This window comes from Psammomys obesus, unplaced genomic scaffold (genome assembly GCF_907164565.1).
Source record: "Psammomys obesus unplaced genomic scaffold, mPsaObe1.curated_primary_1811, whole genome shotgun sequence".
NCBI lineage: Eukaryota > Metazoa > Chordata > Mammalia > Rodentia > Muridae > Psammomys > Psammomys obesus.
This window is the reverse complement of record NW_026594428.1, coordinates 1,915,974-1,938,209: the sequence shown is the minus strand read 5'-3', so window position 1 is coordinate 1,938,209 and position 22,236 is coordinate 1,915,974. Positions and strand designations below refer to the sequence as shown.

General features: G+C 37.1%; 1 long non-coding RNA gene across 1 annotated transcript in view; it reads left to right on the top strand.

The window, feature by feature from the left end:
• The window catches only part of LOC129685496 (uncharacterized), a 70,099-nt gene extending 48,421 nt beyond the window's left edge, over positions 1-21,678 (top strand). The window contains exon 3 of the long non-coding RNA XR_008721494.1: positions 20,722-21,678. This is a non-coding gene — a long non-coding RNA (uncharacterized LOC129685496). The remainder of the gene's footprint in view (positions 1-20,721) is intronic.
• Positions 21,679-22,236: the final 558 nt, after the last annotated feature.

The following is a 22,236-nucleotide window of genomic DNA, read 5'->3' as shown; positions in this document are numbered from 1 at the left end:
AACTTAAATCATTCCCACTGAAATGAGGGAAAAGACAAGGCTGTCCACTCTCTCCATAGCTTTTCAACGTTGTTCTGGAAGTCCTAGCTAGAGCAATAAGACAATTGAAGGAGATCAAGAGTATACAAATTGGAAAGGAAGAAATCAAAGTATCACTATTAACAGAAAATATGATAGTATACCTGAGTGACCCCAAAAACTCTACCAGGGAACTCCTACAGCTAAATAACACCTTCAACAAAGTGGCTGGATACAAAAGTAACTCAAAAAAATCAGTAGCCCTCCTGTATACAAAGGACAAAAGGGCTGAGAAAGAAATTAGGGAAACAACACACTTCACAATAGCCACAAAGGACATATAGTACCTTGGTGTGAACCTAACTAAGCAAGTCAAAGACATGTATGAAAAAAATTTCCAGTCTCTGAAGAAAGAATCAGAAGAAGAAATCAGAAAATGGAAAGATCTCCCATGCTCATGGCTTGGCAGGATTAACATAGTAAAAAATGGCCATCTTACCAAAAGCAATCTACAGATTTAATACAATTCCCATCAAATTACCAACACAATTCTTTACAGACCTTGAAAGGAAAATTCTCACCTTCATATGGAACAACAAGAAACCCAGAATTGCTAAAAACAATTCTCTATAGTAAAAGATCTTCAGGAGGTATCTCCATCCCTGATCTCAAGCTGTACTATAGAGCAGCAACACTAAAAACTGCACGGTACTGGCATAGAATCAGACTGGTGGATCAATGGAATCGAATAGAAGACCCTGACATAAATCCACACACTTATGGACACCTGATTTTTGACAAAGATGCCAAATCCATTCAATGGAAAAAAGACTGCATCTTCAACAAATGGTGCTGGCCTAACTGGATGTCTACATGCAGAAAAAAATGAAAATAGATCCATATTTATCGCCCTGCACTAACGAAAATTCCAAGTGGAGCAAAGACCTCAACATAAAACTAGACACAATAAACCGCTTAGAAGAAAAAGTGGGGAATACCTTTGAGCTCATTGGCACAGGAGACAACTTACTAAATAGAACTCCCACAGCACAGGCTCCAAGAGCAACAATCAATAAATGGGACCTCATGAAACTGAAAAGCTTCTATAAAGCAAAAGATACTGTCCTGAGAACAAAACGACAGTCTACAGATTGGGAAAAGATCTTCACCAACCCTATATCTGACAGAGGGCTAATATCCAGTATATATAAAGAACTGAAGAAATTAAACAGCAAAAAATCAAGTAATCCAATTAAAATGGGGTACAGAGCTAAACAGAGATTTCTCTGCAGAGGAATATCGAGTGGCAGAGAAACACTTAAAGAAATGCTCAACCTCATTAGCCATCAGGGAAATGCAAATCAAAACAACCCGAAGATTTCATCTTACACCCATCAGAAAGGCTAAGATCAAAAACTCAAGAGACAACACATGCTGGAGAGGTTTTGGAGAAAGGGGAACCCTCCTCCACTGCTGGTGGGAATGTAATCTTGTACAACCACTCTGGAAAGCAATCTGGTGCTTTCTCAGAGAACTAGGAATAGCGCTTCCTCAAGATCCAGCTATACCACTCCTAGGCATATATCCAAAAGATTCTCAAGTACACAATAAGGACATTTGCTTAACCATGTTTGTCACAGCCTTTTTTCTAATATCCAGAAGCTGGAAACAGCCCAGATGCCCCTCAGTGGAGGACTGGATGCACAAATTGTGTTATATCTACACAATGGAATATTACTCGGCAATAAAAAACAAGGAAATCATGAAATTTGCAGGTAAATGGTGGGATCTGGAAAAGATCATTCTGAGTGAGCTATCCCAGAAGCAGAAGGATGCACACTGTATATACTCATTCATATAGACATATAATATAGGATAAACCTACTAAAATCTGTACACCTAAAAAACTAATCAAGAGGGAGGACTCCTTTTAACATGATCAATTCCTATCCAGAAAGGCAAAGAGGCTGGACATCAGATCAAGGAGAAAAGAGTGAACAAGTCAGGAGCCTGACACAGAGGACCTCTGAAAAACTCTGCCCTGCAGACTATCAATGTAGATACTCAGACTTATGGGCATCCTTTGGGCAGAGTGCAGAGAATCTTAGGAAAGAAGTGGGAAGCAGTAAGATCTGAAGAGGACAGGAACTCCATTAGGAGAGCAATAGAACCAAAAATCTGAGCACAGGTGTCTTTCCTAAGACTGCTATTCCAATGAAGGGCAATGCATTGAGATAACCTAAGACCCCTGCACAGATGTAACTGATGGCAGTTCAGTATCCAAGTGGGTCCCATTGTGATAGAAACAGGGACTGTCTCTGACATGAACTAATTGGCCTGCTCTTTAATTACCTTCCCTGAGGGGGAAGCAGCATTACCAAGCCACAGAAGAGGACAAGGCAGCCACTCCTGATGAGACCTATTTGACTAGGATCAGAAGGAAGGAAAAGAAGTCTTTCCCTATCAGTGGACTTGGGGAGGGGCATGCATGCCGAGGGTGGAGGAAGGGAGGGATTGGGACGGGAGGAGAGAGGGAACCAGGGGGGGGTTACAAAGTGAGTAAAGTGTAATTAATAAAGAAACATAAAATAAAATAAAAAGAAACAATCCCTGTTCCTCTTACTAGGGTACCCACTTGGTTACTGAGCTACCAAGGGCTATACCTGAGCAGAGATTCTAGGTTAAAACCATACATGGTTCTTGGTTGGAGAAACAGTCTCATATAAGACCCCTGTCTCAGATATATTTGGTCCTTGTGGAGCTCCTGTCCTCTCCACATCATACTAACTCCTCCTTCTTTCATGTGATTCCCTGCACTCTGCCGAAAGTTTGGTTATTAGTCTTAGTTTCTGCTTTGATTCACAGCTAGGTAGAGTCTTTCAGAGGCCCTCTGCAGTAGGCTCCTGTCCTGTTACTTGTTTTCTCCTATGTCCAATGCACATCCCATTTGTCTTTTTAAATGAGGATTGATCATCTTACCCCAGGTCCTCTTTCTTGTTTATCTTCTTTAGGTGTATAGATTTCATTATGTTTATCATATCTTATAGGTCTATATAAGTAAGTATATACCATGTGTGTCTTTCTCCTTCTGGGATACCTCACTCAGAATGATCTTTTCTAGATCCCACCATTTGTCTGCAGATTTCATGATTCCCTCATTTTTGATTGCTGAGTAGTATTCCATTGTGTATAAATAACACAATTTCTGTATCCATTCCTCCATTGATGGACATCTAGATTGTTTCCAGGTTCAGGCTATTACAAATAAAGTTGATAGAAACATGGTTGAGCAAATGTTCTTGTTGTATACTTGAGAAACTTTTGGATATATGCCTAAGAGTGGTATAGCTGGATCTTGAGGAAGCACTATTCCTAGTTGTCTGAGAAAGCCGGTCAGTGGCTTTTTTGAAGGGTGTAGTTTGCCTACTTTTTTCTCGGCCTTTTTGTGTTTCATTTACAGGAGGGCTAATGATTTTTTTTTTTTTTTAGTTAATTTTCTATCCAGCCACTTTGCTGAAGGTGTTCATCAGCTGAAGGAGTTCTCTGATTGATTTTTGGGGGTTTCTCATGTATACTAACATATCATCTGTGAATAGTGATATTTTGAATATTTGTTTTCTAATTTGTATCCCCTTGATCTCCTTTAGTTGTCTTATTGCTCTAACTAGGACTTTCAGTACTATGTTGAGAAGATATGAAGAAAAAGGCTATCCTTGCTGTGCTCCTGATTTCAGTGAAATTGATTTAAGTTTTTCAATGAAATGCAATCAAACTGACTGTGAGATTTCATATTATACCTATTAGAATTTCTCAGCACAAAATCTTAAGTGACAACACATACTGGAAAGGATTGTAGAAAGGGCAACCTACTCCTTTGCTGTTTGGAGTGCAACCTTGTGCAGCCACTTTGGAAATTTAAATAGTGCTATCTCAAATCCAGCTATACCACTCCTGGTCATATACCCAAAGATGCTCCACCATTGACCAAGGATATTTGCTCAACTATATTCACAGCAGCCTACTTGTAATAGGCAGAATCTGAAAACAACCTAGATGTTCCTAAAGTGAAAAATAGGTATGGAAATTGTTGTACAATTACACAATGGAATACTACTCAGCTATTAAATCCAAAGAAATCATGAAATTTGCAGGCAAATGGATGGAACTAGAAAAGATCAACCTGAGTGAGGTAACCTAGGACCAGAAAGACAGGCATGGTTTATATTCAATTATAATTGGGCATTTGGCATATAATATAGGATAAACACACTAAAATATAAAGACCAAAAGAAACTAAACAAGAAGGAGAACCCTAGAGGGGATGCTTAAATCTTATTGAGAATGGCAAACAGGCTAGACACCAGAAACATTGGAAGAGAAGGAACAGTACGGGAGCCTACTCTAGAGGTCTTCTGACAGGCTCCACCAGATAGAGTATTGAATAAGATGCTGATACTCACAACCAAACTTTGGGCAGAGCTGAGGTAGTCTTCTGGAAGAAAGAAAGATAGAAGGACCCAGATGGAACAGGAGCTCCACAAGGAGACCAACAAAGTCAAAAAATCTCGGCCTACGGGGTCCTGTAGAGACTGATTCACCAACCAAGGTCCATGCATGGAGAGGACTAGACCCTCTGCTGAAATGAAGTCCATTGGCTTCTCAGTCTACATTAGGATCCCTAAATAAGAGGAGCAGGTCTGCCTGGTCTTTGTTCACTTTCCCTTGGCAATGCTTCCTTGCCAGGCCACAGAGTAAGAGGATCCAAGGCAGCCCTGATGAGGCTTGATAAGCTAGTGTTAGAATGCAGGGGAGGAGGACTCCCCCTTTCAGTGGACTAGGGGAAGGGGATAGTGAGGAAGATGGCAGGAGGATTGGATAGGAGGGAGATGAGAGAGAGGGCAACAATAGGGTTATAAAATGAATAAATTGTAAAAAATAAAATAATAAAACACTTTAGATACCGTATTGCAATGATAATGACTTTATTATCTGAGCTCATTTACATTTAAGTGAGTAGGTGAATAGTAATAGTATCCTGGTCTCTGCCCTGCTTTCATCCTTTTAATATCAGCTTTAATCCTGTTTTTTTCTCCTTATGTATGATCACTTCAGCAATTTCATTTGCTTATTTTTTTGTTTTTGTTTTTGTTTTTCCAGTGTCTTCTCATTCACAAAGCTGTTAAGCATGGTTATTTTCACAATCCCCTTTCCCCGCTCTAACATTTAGTCCTTCCTGTTTCCTTTCTTCTCTTCTCGCTTTCTGCATTTTATCCCTCTGTTTTTTTTCTTCTTCTTACACCTGTCTATATATTTTACTTATGTTGTAAATGTTATTATCCAGAAAAAAAAATGTATAAATTTTGCTTTATATCTTCAACTTATTTACCGGTAGAAGTAGCTTGTCCTTCCAAAAGATTAAACATAGATTGGACTCAGCACATACTTTTTCAAGCTCCTGCTATTTTAAATTTGTTCTCTTGATTATTCAATTCTTTGTTCCAACATCAACATTTATCTTAATGTTCTTGAAGTTGTCAAATTGTCTAGGAATCAGAGTAATCAAGGCACTAGGATTTGAATTCTTATTATCAAGAGTATTCAAACCTATAATTTTAAATGAAATACACAATCAATGTGTACTACATTGTGGAGGATCATTCTTGATTATTAAAAGAAGAAATTGCGTTTTCATCCTAATATATGTCATGAAAAGCAATCATGTTAACTATCTGTAGCTACCCAATATTTTCATCTTTTTATTAATATTTCTAAACAAAATAAAGTCATATTTTAATGTATATGAGAATTTATTTATATATATATTAAAATGTCACTTCATGTTTAAAATAAAAATGAAACTTCTCTGAAGACACAAAGTGCAAAGCTATATTATATAATGTATGAATCTGTGTGTGTATTTATCATACTGGTTCTGTTTCTATGGATAACTCTGCATATAGTATTGTAAAATGTACAAAATATAATCATTGGTTTTAGGAAAGGACATATTCTTTCTTAATACAGAAAGTATGATATATTTTATTTTCTTTCATGTTAGAAAAACATTCGTTTTAGTATAACTGAAAATAAATTTTTAGTTAAAATACACTGAGTTATTAAACATACATCAATTTTTAATTGAAACTTATTAAAACAGGTGTCTACTATATGAGTTCTAAAGCGATATGTAAATAGTAAACATACAATTGGAAATATTAAATTTGAGTTTTTATTATTATTCACTAGTACATTTCAATAAGAATTCACCATTTTTGATCAGTAATTTTCTGGTTTACATTAAATGAATCTGAGGGAAGTGGGTACTTGTTTAAGAGTGGTTTGGAGGAATAAAAGAGGATAATACAAAATTTGCAGCTAATGTTATACAGAGTAAAACTGATTGCTTTCTGCAATAGGAGTGAACCAAGTCCAATGTTTTGGTGGGCTTAATAAATAAAATGCTCACTCAAGAGAAAGAAACAATCCTGCCTGATGGCCTCCACATTGCACACTAGCTTTGTTTATCTCTCTTTAAGCAACTGGATCATTTGTTTTTCTGGGATATGTCTATGCCGTATTCTGGCGGGAACTATATCACTAGATCTGTGTCATCCTCGATATCCTGCCTTCTGCAAAACAAGAATTTACCAACTTCTGAAATGTTATGATCTCTTCGCAATTTTCTCTGTCCTCTTTGTCTCTCCCTACTCCTGTTCTCTCTGTCTCTGTGTCTCTATTTCTGTCCCTCACTGTTTCTGTCTCCTTTCTCTCTTTTTCTCTTTGTCTCTCTGTCACACACACACACACACACACACACACACACACACCCACACCAATGACAGGAAGATGATTCAGTCAATCGCTTGCCATGTAAGAACTAGAATTTATATTTCCTAAAAGAAAGTAAAATGTGGATACAGTAATATGTGTCTGTAAGCCCAGTGCATACATTGCAATGAGAAGGCTGAAATTTATGAGCCAGAAAAGATCACAGGCCAGCTAGGTTCACATATGCAAGATAATTTCAAACAGCATCACTCTGTGACATCCTGAGGGAATACTGGAGTCCAGCAAAGAAGTGATTCTCCTTATCAGGTGCTGTTCAGAAAAAACATGAGAAGTTTCCCATCCTGATTCAAAGGGGCAGCTAGAAAGGATACAATGCTAGAGGTAGGAAGAGAAAACCATCAAATCAAACTAGCCAGTGCTCCTACAGCAAACAATCCAGTAAGAATGACTATCTTTTGGTGTTTAGAGAAGACTAGGCTTTCATCATAATTCTTAATTAAAAAGTAATGTTCTGGGATCTTTGTCAAAGATCAGGTGTCCATAAGTGTATGGGTTTATTTCTGGGTCTTCTGTTCGGTTCCATTGATCCACCATCTTTTTCTATTCCAGTACCATGCAGTTTTTATAACTGTTGCTCTATAATACAGCTTATGATCAGGGATGGAGATACCTCCAGAAGATCTTTTATTGTAGAGGATTGTTTTAGCAATTCTGGGTTTCTTGTTTTTCCACATGAATTTGAGAATTTTTCTTTTTAGGTCCGTAAGGAATTGTGTTGGTAATTTGATGGGAATTGCATGGAATCTGTAGAAAGCTTTTTGTAAGATGGCCATTTTTTACTATGTTAATCCTGCCAAGCCATGAGCATGGGAGATCTTCCCATCTTCTGATATCTTCTTCTAATTATTTCTTCAGAGACTGGAAATTTTTTTCATACATGTCTTTGACTTGCTTGGTTAGGCTTATACCAAGTTACTTTATGTCATTTGTGGCTATTGTGAAGTGTTTTGTTTCCCTAATTTCTTTCTCAGCCCTTTTGTCTTTTGTATACAGGAGGGCTACTGATTTTTTTGAGTTAATTTGTATCCAGCCACTTTGCTGAAGGTGTTTATCAGCTCTAGGAGTTCCCTGGTAGAGTTTTTGGGGTCACTCATGTATACTATCATATCATCTGCAAATAGTGATAATTTGACTTCTTCCTTTCCAATTTATATCCCCTTGATCTCCTTCAACTGTCTTATTGCTCTAGCAAGGACTTCCAGAACTATGTTGAAGAGATATGGAGAGAGTGGGCATCCTTGTTTTGCCCCTGATTTCAGTGGGATTGCTTTAAGTTTCTCTCCGTTCATTTTGATGTTGGCTACAGGCTTGTTGTATATCACGTTTACTATGTTTAGATATGTGCCTTGTATCCCTGATCTGAAGCAGAAAGACACACATAGTATATACTCACTCATATAGACTTATAATATAGGATAAACCTACTAAAATCTCTACATCTAAGGAAACTAATCGAGAGAGAGGACCCTGACTAAAATGCTCAATCCCCATCTTGAAAGGCAAAGAGAATGGACATCAGAAGAAGAATAAAACAGGAAACAACCTAGAAACCTGCTACAGAGGGCCTCTGAAAGTCTGCAGACTGTCAAAGCAGACGCTGAGACTTATGGCCAACTGTTGGGCAGAGTGCATGGAATCTTATGTAAGATGTGGGAAATAGTAACATCTGGAGAGGAAAGGAACCACACAAGGAGAGCAACAGAACAAGAAAATTTGAACACAGGGAACTTCACAGAGACTCATACTCCAACCAAGGACTATTCATGGAGATAACCTAGAACCCCTGTACAGATGTAGCCCATGGCAGTTTAGTGTCCAAGTGGGTTACATAATAATGGGAAGAGGGACTGCCTCTGACATGAACTGATTGGCCTGCTCTTTGATCACCTCCCCCTGAGGGGGGAGCAGCCTTACCAAGCCACAGAAGATAACAATGCAGCCACTCCTGATGTGATCTGATAGACTAAGATCAGAAGGAAGGAGAGGACGACCTCTCTTATCAGTGGACTTGGGCAGGAGCATGGGTGAAGAAGGGGGAGGGAGGGTGGGATTGGGAGTGGAGGAGGGAGGGGCTATGACAGTTACAAAACGAATAAAGTGAAATTAATAACATTAAATTAAATTTAAAAAATAATGTTCTAATTTAAGTGTATCAAGTTTAATTTCTTTCACACCTGTTCCAATTACTGTTGCCATATTATGTTAATCTCTGATTCCTAATATCTTCAATCAATACAGTAGCCACATGCTAGTTATATCTTTGTGTGTGTGTGTATGCAAGCATGATTTATTTGTATGTATACATGTGTTTGGGTGACACTGAAGGTGAATGCATATATGGAAAAGCAATTTGACTTTATTATCTTCTTTTATCGTCTTCACCTTATTTCATGAGACATTGTTCCTAACATAAATCACGAAATTTTCATTAGATTCATGGGCCAGTGAGCCTTTGCATCAGCCTGTCTCTACTTCTACCAGCCACTGGACTTTAGATACCCATCCTTCTGCCTGCCTATTATGTGGGATATAGGGGCTAATCTCTGGTTCTTGTGTTTTCCTTTTAAATATTTCATTCACTAAGACATCTCTTCATATGTCATACTCTTCATATTGATATTTACCATGTTTACATGTGGTGGTGCCCATAGATACCCAAAGAGGATACCAGATTCTCTGGATCATTATATCTTTACATCATTTTCCCCTTCCGCTTCCTGCTTCTTAACTCTCCCTTATATCTCACCTTACTCTTTTTCAAATTCATGATTTCTTAATTTGTTAGTTTTTGTTGCATACATACGTGTGTGTATATATTGATATATAATAAGATATATCTATAAATGCATATATACGTAGGTATATATACCTAAATATATGAATACAACTTCTAAGACTACATACTGTTACTTGTATATGTGTTTTCAGGACTATGATTGTGACCACTCTTACTCTTTTTTTGTGGGTATGATCACTCTTAATTTTATCATGACCAATTTCCTGACCATACACACATGCACTAATTGTACTTGGTGAATTAAACAGGTAATTATAAAAAAAGATGACATGAAGATGAGGAGATGTAATGGTGATGTGACGTCATCCTGAGGGAGTAGGAGATGGCATGAGGGGTGAATATGATCAAGCTTCATCATTCACATGTATTAATTTTATAGTATGAATATAAATTAATTTTTAAATTAAGAATTAAAAGGAAAATAATTGAAAAATCCTTCTTTTATTAAAAAAGAAGTGTGGTCACTTTGATTGAAAAATGAAGACGGGGTTTCTGTAAAGTATTTAAAGAGCAATGTCATGTGAATTAATTTTTAGGGAACATGATTCCATGACATTATGGAGATAATGTCACCCATAGCACAGTTCTTCTTGTAGCCTGTTGGTATAACACAAGAAATCATATTTCTTGTTCAGACTTTCTAGAAGCTTTGAGATAAGTCATTTGGGAAAACTTTGTACTTGCCATAGAAAGCATTAGACTCGTCAATATTCAAAAGTCAGTCCAAACAATGATCATAGCTCAGACCGAATTATGTTCACTCTCTGAACTATCTTCATCTACTGCCTCTATCCCTAATCAAAATCAATGCATTGACCAATATTTTTCACATAAAAATGATATTCATAGCAGCTTTATTTGTAATAGCCAGAAGCTGGAAACAACGCAGATGCCCCTCAGTTGAGGAATGGATACAGAAATTGTGGTAGATTTACACAATGGAATACTACTCAGCAATTAATAACAAAGAAATTATGAAATTTGAATGCAAATAGTGGGATCTAGAAATGATCATCCTGAGTGAGGTATCCCAAAAGCAGAAAGAGCTACATAGTATATACTCACTTATAGGTGGATATTAGACATATAATATAGGATAATCATACTAAAACATGTACACCTAAGGAAGCTAATCAAGAAAGAGAACCCTGGTAAGAAGGCCAATCTTCATACAGAAAGGCAAACAAGATGAACATCAGAAGAGGGAGAAAACAGGGAACAGGACAGGAGCCTATCACAGAGAGACTTTGATAGACTCTACCCAGCAGGGTATCAAAACATATGCTGAGATTCATGGCCAAACTTTTTGCAGAGTGTAGGGAATCTTATGAAAGAAGGGGGAGATAGAAAAAACCTGGAGGAAACAGGAGCTCCACAAGGAGAGCAACAGAATAAAAAATCTAGGCACAGGGGTCTTTTCTGAGACTGATATTCCAAACAAGGACCATGCATGGAGATAACTTAGAACCCCTGCACAGAAGTAGCCCATGGCTGTTCAGTGTCCAAGAGGGTTCCCCAATAATAGGAACAGGGACCGTCTCTGACATGAATTCAAGGGCTGGCTCTTTGATCACTTCTACTTGAAGGGGGAGTAGCCCTACCAGGCCACAGAGGAAGACAAATAAGCCAGTCCTGATGAGACTTGATAGACTAGGGTAAGATGGAAGGGAAAGAGGACCTACCCTATCATTGGACTAGGGGGGGTATAGGAGAAGATGGAGGAAGATTGGGATTGGGAGGGAATGGAGGAGGGGGCTAAAGCTGGGATTCAAAGTGAATAAAGTGTAATTTATTTAAAGAAAGAAAGAAAGAAAGAAAGAAAGAAAGAAAGAAAGAAAGAAAGAAAGAAAGAAAGAAAGAAAGAAAGAAAGAAATTATGTAGATATTTCTAAAGACATAATTTTACTATTGCCCTGCTGGGTCTTGATGACACAAACTCTGACTTCATGGTCCATATTCTTTCATATTTCACTTGTATGAATGGCTGTGTTAATGAGGTCAAAGCTTCTTTTCCTCTTCAATCATCATCTAAATAGTTACTCACTATTTGACTTTAAAGTCTCACTCATTCTATTATTCAAGTCTGTGCCAATGTGCACTTTTTTTTTTTTTTTTGCTTCACATCATGGTTTTCTATTAACGGGGTGGCATGTACCTGGAATATAGCCCCTGGAAGGCGATTTTTTTTTGGCTGAGTTTTACATAATCAGGAGCTATGCCAAAGATTTTGCTGAAAAGCAGCATGAGGTATTGGCAGGCCTGGCCGGCCAATCTCCAGCATTTTCTTTCTCTTTTTGACTAAAATTGTATGCTAATCTCTGGCACTGCCTTTCTGGCTTGGAGCAGAAACACAAACACTAGTCACGTAGCTCTCACTGAACAGCTACAGTCATGGCTTCCCAGAGCTGCTCCAGCTGACCTTGGCTTCCACATCACTAGCAGTATGTTCTTGTGTGGCTTTCATGGGGAATCTTCCTTTTGATCCAAAACATGACTGATCCGAATATGCCTCAAACCAATTTGTGCCTAAGCAGCATCTGAAATTTTTGTTTGTTTATTTCAGAGTAGAAAAATTTTGTATGTAAAGCTACTGTCTGTTGTAATGTTGTGTTTAATTATTTTGACTTCCTCAGTTTCTCAATATCTTTTTAGACAATGGCTCATATAAGCTGGAACTCTATATGTATCTAAATGTATATTTTTTATTATATATATATATATATATATATATATGACTAATAGATTATATTTCTATATCAGATTGGAAGAGGAGAAACATCTAAAAATAGACAAAAAGAGAGTTAGAGGTAGGAATGAAAGGCAACAGTAAATGTTTGCTTTCTTTCAAATAAACAAATATTCTGCCTGATGTTAAGTGTAAAATGATCAACTTTTTAAAAGTATAAAATACAAGGGAATTATAAAGTGCAGACCAAAGAAGTTTTACCTAGTTTATGTAATCAAATATTTTAATGGTGTTTTATAAATTTAGATTTGAAACATAAAAAGTAGAAACATCAGACAGATAAATGATTGAAAGATCTTATGTTAAAGACAAAGAATTTCTTAGCTTAGCAATACACCAACCTATAAATAATTTTGCATTCTGGGAAAGCTGACTAGGTAATTTGTTTGGAAGATTTTATAATACGTATTTAACAAATATATAGTATAAAGTTAGTTCATAATGTTCTTAAATAACAGAACATACACGATAATCATATTGAAGTTGTCTTGTTAATAAGGGACGCTTCCACTGATTTTTTAGTTATTTTAGTTATTATTCTTTTTTATTAATTGCATACATGTCATACTATATTTACATTTTACTGATGATTATAGTAGGAAAACTATGTTTAACATAAAAACCGTAGTTATCAATCAGACAGAAATTTTATTTTATTCACCCACATTTTTTAAGCACTTTTTTTCATTTGTTTGGTTGGTTTTTGGTTTTTGAGCCAGAGTTTCTTTTTGTAACAGACCTGGATGTCCTGTAACTAGGCTGAAATCAAACTCACAGATATCCACCTGTCTCTGCCTCCTGAGTGCTGAAAATAAAGGCAAGGGCCACCACAACCATGCTGAGTTAGTTATTTTTAATGGGAACTCCATGTTAAAATTAAGCACACAGGAGCACTAATGAGTTAATGGACATAAAACAATAGCAACATAGTGCTAGCAAAGACTGCAAGCACAAACTTTATTGAATGTATGTTTGTGTCATTTGCTTTAATCATGTCTTTTACAAATATTACTCAATTTCTACTTCAAGAAGAATATGTAAGCATTATATTGTGACGATAAATTACAAAGTTTGAAAATTGCTCCAGTTCTAACTCTAGAAAGAAAGGCAGAAAATGCATTTAGCAGGGAGAAATTTAAACAAAAAAGCTTCTCTTTCAAAACATAGGCAAAATTTAAATGCACAAGTGCTGATAAACAGCCCTCAGTTATCAAAAATGAGATGAATAGAGATGAAAAAGCTCTATCAAGCACACTTGGAAGTGACATTCCTTTTATTTTTTGTAAGAAATTCTACACAATTGGCAATTAGCAACTTTTATTTATTGTGCAAGTGAAACTCTATTTTAGTCTTGTTTGGAAGAAAGCCCAGAGAAGAAATTGCATAGATAAGAGCTTTAAAAGAAGAGTAAGGTATTTTGATAACCCCAAAACAGCGTATGTTATGCTTCGGATGCCTGGGTTAAATGGCTTTTTATTTAAAGAGCTTATGAAAACAAAAATAAATGTTCCGAACAGTGACAGCCAGAGGGCAGATGACGGGCAATGTCTTACAGAGGAATGATGGATTCTAAAAACATCTTTATATTTAATATTGATATTTAATATTCTCTGATTCTTTTATTAGTGAAAATCAATGTTCCCAAAGATAGTCACAAAACATAATATAAGTGACATTTTAATTGTCAGAAAGTTCAGTATATAAAGCATAGGGCCAGGCTATATAATGTCTGTTTATGAGTGTTTTAATCTTCTGGGTTTTTCCTTTCAATCATACAATAAGTTAATATCAAATTTAACTTTTTGAATTTGGGCTTCAAAAATATCTAATTATTTCATTGAAATCAATTATGTCATTTATATTTCTTTTTTCTTTTAAAATTTTTATTTTAAATTTTATTCATTTATTTTAATGTGCTTTAATTAAAACAGAATTTCTTCAAGATGTGTGGTAAAAACATAGCAATAAAAATAAATATAGTTCTCACAAAAATATATATACAGAGACAGTGAAATAAAGTGAAAGACCCAAATATGGATACTCATAACTATAGCTATTTGATATTTGACAAAGAGGCAAAAGATATATTGTATATAAATATATCTATATTCCTAAATAATAAATACAAAGTGCTCCGTTTCCATGGTACTACTACTGTTTTCTTACATTGGGGACTTCTGCTCTGTTGTTTCTTCTGCTCTGAGAGTTCTTTTTTTTTTTTTTTTTTAATTAATTACAGTTTATTTGGTTTGTATTCCAGCTGTGATATCCTCTTTCTTTCCCTCCCAATCCTACTGTCCCTCCCTCTTCTCCTCCCAAACCTTGCTCCAAGTCCACTGATAGGGGAGGCCCTCCTCTCCTTCCATCTAACCCTAGCTTATCAGGTCTCATCAGGACTGGATGCATTGTCTTCCTTTGCGGCCTGGCAAGGGTGTTCCCCCTCAGGGGGAGGTGGTCAAAGAGCCAGTCACAGAGTTCATGTCAGAGACATTCCCTGTTCCCATTACTAGGGAACTCACTTGGATACTGAACTGCCATGTGCTACATCTGTGCAGGGGTTCTAGGTTATCTCCATGCATATTCCTTGGTTGGAGTATCAATCTCAAAAAAGACACCTATGCCCAGATTTTTTTGGTTCGTTGTTCTTCTTGTGGAGCTTCTGTCCCCTCTAGGTCTTAGTAACTCCACCTTCTTTCCTAAGAGTCCCTGCCTTCTGCCCAAAGTTTGGTTATGAGTCTCAGCATGTGCTTTGATACACTGCTGTGTCAAGTCTTTCAGAGGACCTTTGTGGTAGGCTCCTGTCTTGTTTCTGGTTTTCTCCCTCTTCCTCTCTTCCAGTGTCCATCCTGTTTGTCTTTTTGAGTGAGGTGTTTCACTTGCTTGGTTAAAATCACACCAAGGTACTTTGTGTTATCAGTGGCTATCCTGAAGGTTGTTGTTTCCCTAATTTCTTTTTCAGCCCTTTTGTCATTCATATACAAGACAGCTACTTTTTTTTTTTTTTTTTAGTTAATTTTGTATCCAGCCACTTTGATGAAGAAGTTTTTCAGCTGATAGCGTTCACTGATTGAATTTTGGGTGTCTCTCATGTATAGTGTCATATCATCTGCAAATCGTAATACTTTGACTTCTTCCTTTATGATTTGTATCCCTTCATCTCCTTCAGTTGTCTTATTGCTCTAGCTAGGACTTCAGGTACTATATTGAAATGATATGGAGAAAGTGGGCAGCCTTGCTTTTTCCCTGATCAGTAGATTGATTTAAGGATGATATTGACTACAGTCTTGCTTTATATTGACTTTACTATGTTTAGGTATGTGCCTTGTATCCCTGACCTCTTCAAGACTTTAAACATAATTGGTGTTGGATTTGTCAAATGCTTTTTTGGCATCTAAGGAGATTATCGTGTGTTTTTTCTCCTTCAGTGGATTTATATGATGCATTACATTGATGGATTTCTGTATATTGAACCACACCTTCATTCCTGGAATGGGATGAAGCCTGCCTGTTTATATTGGATGATATCTTTTATGTGTTCTTGGATTCAGTTTGTAAGTATTTTATTGAGTACGTTTACATCAATGTTCATATGACAGATAGGTCTGATGCTCTCTTTCTTTTGTTGGGTCTTTGTATGGTTTAGGTATCAAGGTGACTGTGGCTTCATAGAATGAGTTTGGTAGTGTTCCTTCTGTTTCTATTTTGTGGAATAGTTTGAAGAGAATTGGAGTGAGCACTTCTTTGAAGGTCTGGTAGAATTCTGCACAGAAACCATCTGGCCCAGGCCTTTTTTTGGAAGGGAGATTCTTGATGACTGCGTCAGTTTGCTGGGGGGATATAGGACTATTCAGTTTTTCTACCTGATCCTGACTTAATTTTGGTAAATGGAATCTATCAAGAAAATTGTTCATTTCATTTAGATTTTCAAATTTTGTGACATGTAGCCTTTTGAAATATGACCTAATGATTGTTTGGATTTCATTAATGTCTGTAGTTATATCCCCCTTTTTATTTTTGATTTACTGATTTTGATAGTTTCTGTCTACCTTTTAGTTAGTTTGGCTAAGGGTTTGTCTATCTTGTTGATTTTCTCAAAGAACCAGCTCTTGGTTTCATTGATTATTTGAATTCTTTTATTTGATACTAAAATATTGATTTTATTCCTCAGTTTGATTATTTCTAGCCTCTGCTCCTCTTGGGTGTATCTCTTTCTTTTTTTTTTTTTTTTCTCTAGGGTTTCAGTTGGACCATTGTGCTGTTTGTATGACATGTTTCAAATTTCTTCTTGCAAGCAATTAGTGCTATGAATTTTCCTCTGAACACTGCTTTCTTTGTGTCCCATAACTTTGGGTAAGTTGTACCTTCATTTTCACTGAATTCTAGAAAGTGTTTAATTTCTTTCTTTAATTTTTTCTTAACCCAGCTGTCATTGAGTAGCGAGTTGTTCAGTGTCCATCTGCATGTAGGCTTTTTGCTATTTCCATTTTTGTTGAGGTCCAGCTTTAGTCCATAGAATACAGGTGATTATTTCAATCTTCTTGTATATGTTGAGGCTTGCTTTGTGACCAACTATATAGTCTGTTTCAGAGAAGGTTCCATGAGGTGCTAAAAAGAATGTATACTCTTTTGAGTTTGGGTGAAAAGTTTTATAGACATCTATTTTTTAGGACCTCTATAAGTGCCTTTATTTCCTTATTTGGCTTCTTTCTAGATGATCTGTACCTTAGTGAGAGAGGAATTTTGAAGTCTCCCACTATTAAGGTGTTGGGATCGATGTGTGATTTAAGCTTTATTAATGGTTCACTAACAAATGTAGGTGCTCTTGTATTTGTGGCATAGATTTTCAGGATTGTGATGTCCTCTTGGTGGATTTTTCCTTTAATGAGAATGTAGTGCCCCTCCTCATCCTTTTTGATTAATTTTGGTTGAAATTCTATTTTATTAGATTTTAGGATAAGTATCCATCCCAGCTTGTTTTCTATTTGCTTGAAAAATATTTTTCTAGCACTTTATTCTGAGGTAGTGTTTATATTTGTTTCATAGGTGTGTTTCCTAGATGTAGCAAAATGTTGGATCCTGTTTCTGCAACCATTCTGTTAGTCTGTGTCTTTTTCTTGGAGAGTTGAGTCCATTGATGTTAATAGATAATAGTGACCAATGAAAGTTAATTTCTTTTAGTGTGGATTTGGTGGTCTCACTGTGATTCATTGCTTGTATTCTTTTGATTTTTTGTTTTGTAGTTATCTATACCTTATGTTTTCTTGGGTGTAGTTTTTTCATTGAATTGGAGTTTTCCTTCTAGTATATTCTGTAGGGCTAGGTTGCTGTGTAGATATTGTTTACGTTTGTTTTTTTTTTTTCATGGAATATTATGTTTTCTCCATCTATGTTGATTGAAAGCTTTGCTGGGTATAGTAGTCTGGGTTGGCATCTGTGGTTTTTTAAAGTCTGTATGACATCTGCCCAGGCCCTCTGTCTTTCCTATTTTCTGTTGAGAAATCTCGTGTGATTCTGATAAGTCTAGCATTATATTACTTGGCCTTTTTCCTTGTTGCTTTTAATATTTTTCTTTGTTCTGTAGGTGTAGTGTTTTGACTATGATGTGACGTGAGGAGTTTCTTTACTGGTCTAGTCTATTTGGTGTTATGTAGGCCTCTTGTATGTTTATAGCTATCTCTTTCTTTAAGTTGGGAAAATTTTCTTCTAAGTTTTTCTTGAAAATATTTTTCGGAACTTGGAGTCTTGTATCTTTTTTTTTTTTTTTCATCTACTCCTATTATTCTTACATTTTGTCTTTTCATGGGGTCTGATTTTTTTTTATTGTTTGTTATTACTAGTTACATTTTATTAACTCTTTTTCCCAGCTGTATCCCGCTCCCTTATTTCCTCCCATTCCCACCCTCCCTCCCTCAGCTTCTCCCTGCCCCTTTTCAAATCCACAGATTGGGAAGGACCTCCTCCCCTTTCATCTGGCCCTGTTTTATAAGGTATCTTGAGGGTTGGCTGCGAAGTCCTCCTCTGTGGCCTAGCAGAACTGCTCCTCCCTTGTGGGGTGGAGAGTCAAAGAGCCTGTCATTGAGTTCCTGTCAGAGATAGTCCCTGTTCCCCTTACTGTGGGAAACCAATTGGTTATTGAGCTACCACGAGCTTGTCCGAGTAAAGGTTCTAGGTTATATCCATACATGGTCCTTGGTTGGAGAAACAGTATCAGAAAAAAAACCCTGTCCCCAGATATATTTGGTCCTTGTGGGGCTCCTATCCTTTCCACGTCATACTAACTCCTCTTCTGCCAAAGGTTTGGTTATGAGTCTTACTATCTGTTTTGAAACGCTGTTTGGTAGGGTCTTTCAGATGCCTTCTGCGGTAGACTCCTGTCATATGTCCAATGCACATCTCATTTGTCTTTCTAAGTGAGGATTGATCATCTTACCTTGTGTCTGCTTTCTTGTTTATCTCCTTTAGGTGTATAGACTTCATTATGCTCATCATATCTTATAGGACTACATGAGTGAGTATATACCATGTTTGTCTTTCTCCTTCTGGGATACTTCACTCAGAATGATCTTTTCTAGATCCTACCATTTGCCTGCAAATTTCATGATTTCCTCCTTTTTGATTGCTGAGTAGTATTCCATTGTGTAAAAATACCACAATTTCTGTATCCATTCCTCCGATGATGGACATCTGGGTTGTTTCCAGGTTCTGGCTATTACAACTAAAGCTGCTACAAACATGGTTGAGCAGATGTCCTTGTTGTGTACTTGAGCAAACTTTGGGTATATACCTAGCAGTGTTATAGCTGGGTCTTGAGGAAGCGTTATTCCTAATTGTCTGAGTAAGCACCAGATTGACTTCCAAAGTGGTTGTACCAGCTTACATTCCCACCAGCAATGGAGGAGGGTTCCCCTTTCTACACAGAGGTCTGATTTCTTGGATGTTTTGTGTTTATAACTTTTCCAACTTTACCAATTTCTGCAACTGTATCTTCAGCACCCCAGATTCTCTCTTCCCTCTCTTGTATTCTGTTGGTGATGCTTACCTTTGTGGTTTGTGAATTTTTCTCTAAGTTCTCCAGCTCCAGGGTTTTCTCTGATTGTGTTTTCTTTACTGCATCTACTTCTGTTTCCATGACTTGTACCATTCCCTTCATATATTTGAATGTGGATTCCTTTCTTTCTATAATGGCTTCTATTTTTTTTTTGTTTCCTCTCTATATGCTGCTTATTGTGCCTCTAATTGTTTAGCTGTATTTGCCTATATTTCTTTGAGAGCTTTGTTTATTTACTCTTTATTTGCCTCTACTTGTGTGGCTATTTTTTGAGAGAGTTGTTCATTTCCTCTTTATTTTCCTCTATTTCTGTGCCTATTTCTCTGAGTGATTTGTTTATTTCCTCGTTATGAGCCTCTAATAACTGGATAAGCATAGTTTTAAAGTCTTTTTCATGTGTTTCCGATGAATTGATTTGTCCACTGATTTTGGGGGTTGTTGGTGATGCCATGAAGTACTGATTTTTTGGTGGTGTGTTCTTACGCTGGCCTCTGGCTATCTGCTTATCTGTAGCCCTCACTCTTTGTTCTTGGAGTCTGTACTCCAGAGGGGGTTTGTTTTTTTTCTAGTGTCTGGAATATTTTTCAGGAAGTTGATAGAGGTCCACTGTTTTGAGAGTGTGTGTTGATGTTTCAGCTGTACCTAAGGGAGGAATGTGATGCTGGTGCTATTTGCAGGTGCTGTTAACTGATGCATTGTGCAGGCGCAGATTCCTTGACTACCTCAGTGGCATAAAGGCCACTGGTAAGCAGATCTGCCTGGGCTCCAGGAATTGTTTGACTGGAATTCACTAGTAGACCTGCAGAGCAGGGGCTTCAATGTTGAGAACGTTGTCCCAAGAATCCATATGTTGCCCACAGTGGGGGTGTGCATGGTAGGGATCTGAAGTCTGGTTGCTTGCATAGAGGGACCTTAGATTCTGAGGTTCTGCAAGCACCCACTTGAACACACATCACTCTCTAGCAGTACCAATAGGAAAGCACAGGGGTTTCCCTTGTTCTCTACACTCAGATTTGATCCTGCTTGGACAAATGAGGGTGTAGGCGATCAGTCATTTCAGTGATACTGTAGCTGCAGAACTTGGTGCCTGCCAGCACTGTGTGCTGTGCTAGGAACCACTGGCACTGGGGGCCAGGCTCTGTGTTCTGTGGCAGATGCTGTGGACCACCTCTGTAGCCTTCATCTCCATTAGGAAAGGATTATGATGGCTGGTCCCGGGGAAGTGCTGGAAGGGACGAGGTAATTGAGTATTCTCTTTCCCAGGTCCGGAGCTGGAGTTTCTTTGCTCAGAGCAGCTGGCACTGGGGATCTGTGGTGGATGCTGTGGACCACTTTCATCCCTTTTCTCCCTGGAAGCCTCCATGTCATTGCTCTGGGTTCAGCAGCCCCTCCTCTCATCAATTTCAGAGTTTTAAATCCTCTGCCTCTCAGCTATGGAGCATGTTAGTCACCGCCACTTGGGATCAACCTGCTCTCAAAATTGTTATGTATAAATAGTTCATTGTTTAAACTTAATGATTTTTTGTTCTTCCACCACCTCCATGTACATTAGCATATCTGTCATTGTCCTTGTTCAGCATATATTTGTGTTTATGTGTGTAGCAGAAAAAAATAATAATTAAAAAGATTATGAATATGAAAAAGAACCGAAAAGGAGTATGTGGGAGGTTTCTTCCTTATCAAGGAAGATAAGGAGAAGAATTATGTTACTATGGTATTAACTCAAGAAATAAAGAAAATCAACAAAATACACTGGAGAAAAAAAGTCATCTTCAACAAATGGTGATAGGAAAACTGGATGCACACATTCAGAAGAATTAAATTACACCCATATCCACTAGCTTCACTTTTTTTGTTTAACAACTACAACAAAAGAGCTGCAACCACTGAATGATTAAAGGACAGTGTTGAGTGTTATATTTTATGTTTAATATATTTTAGTTGATTTTGTATAGAAACGATCCAGGTTTCCATATATCGCAAAAGAATATCTACTTTTTCATATGTCACTTTTAAAAATAAGCAGCTCTTCTCCTGTGTACTGTTTGGGACAGAGTTGAGATCACACAAACCACATGCTCAACCTCTATGAAAAGAATCTTAAACAAATATTACATTGTGGCCAGTGACACAATAAAATGTCTCTATTAAATGGCTTAAAGTATCCTGCTTACAGCTTCATTATCTTTGTTAAAGGTTTATATGGCTATTTTGGGTATCTTGAGGAAATTATTTTTCTGTATCTGTGAAAATAAAACAATATTTCTTGTTTTGTGTTGTTTGCTTGTTTCTTTTGAATTTTTTTTAAAATAACAGAATTGTATTCAATTTGTAGATCATTTTCCTTATTGTTATGTTAGGAATCATGAAATTTGCTTGCTAGCCTATGGCAAGTTAGAGTTGGCTTACAGAAATAGGGCCAAGTGGAAATATGGTTAATACTACTGTCACCCTAATATGATTTAGAACAACCTAGGAGACAAAACTCTGACCCATCCCGCAGTTTTGTCAATGGAGATCCTGAATGGGGGAGTGGGAATGAAAAAGGGGACAAGGGCACAAGAAATGAAGACCAAGACAGTATCTCTGATCAAAGTCTCCATTTATTCGAGTTTTCCATACAACTATATAGGCAGAAGCAGAAGAAATGTAATTGCCTTTGGCAGGGTTACTAAGTGACTAGAAATCACAGGATGGCCCACCAAGATGTGCTAATAATAGTAATTTGGAAAGTTCCTCAGAAGAGTTACTTAGGAAGCCTGAGGGGGAGGAGGATTT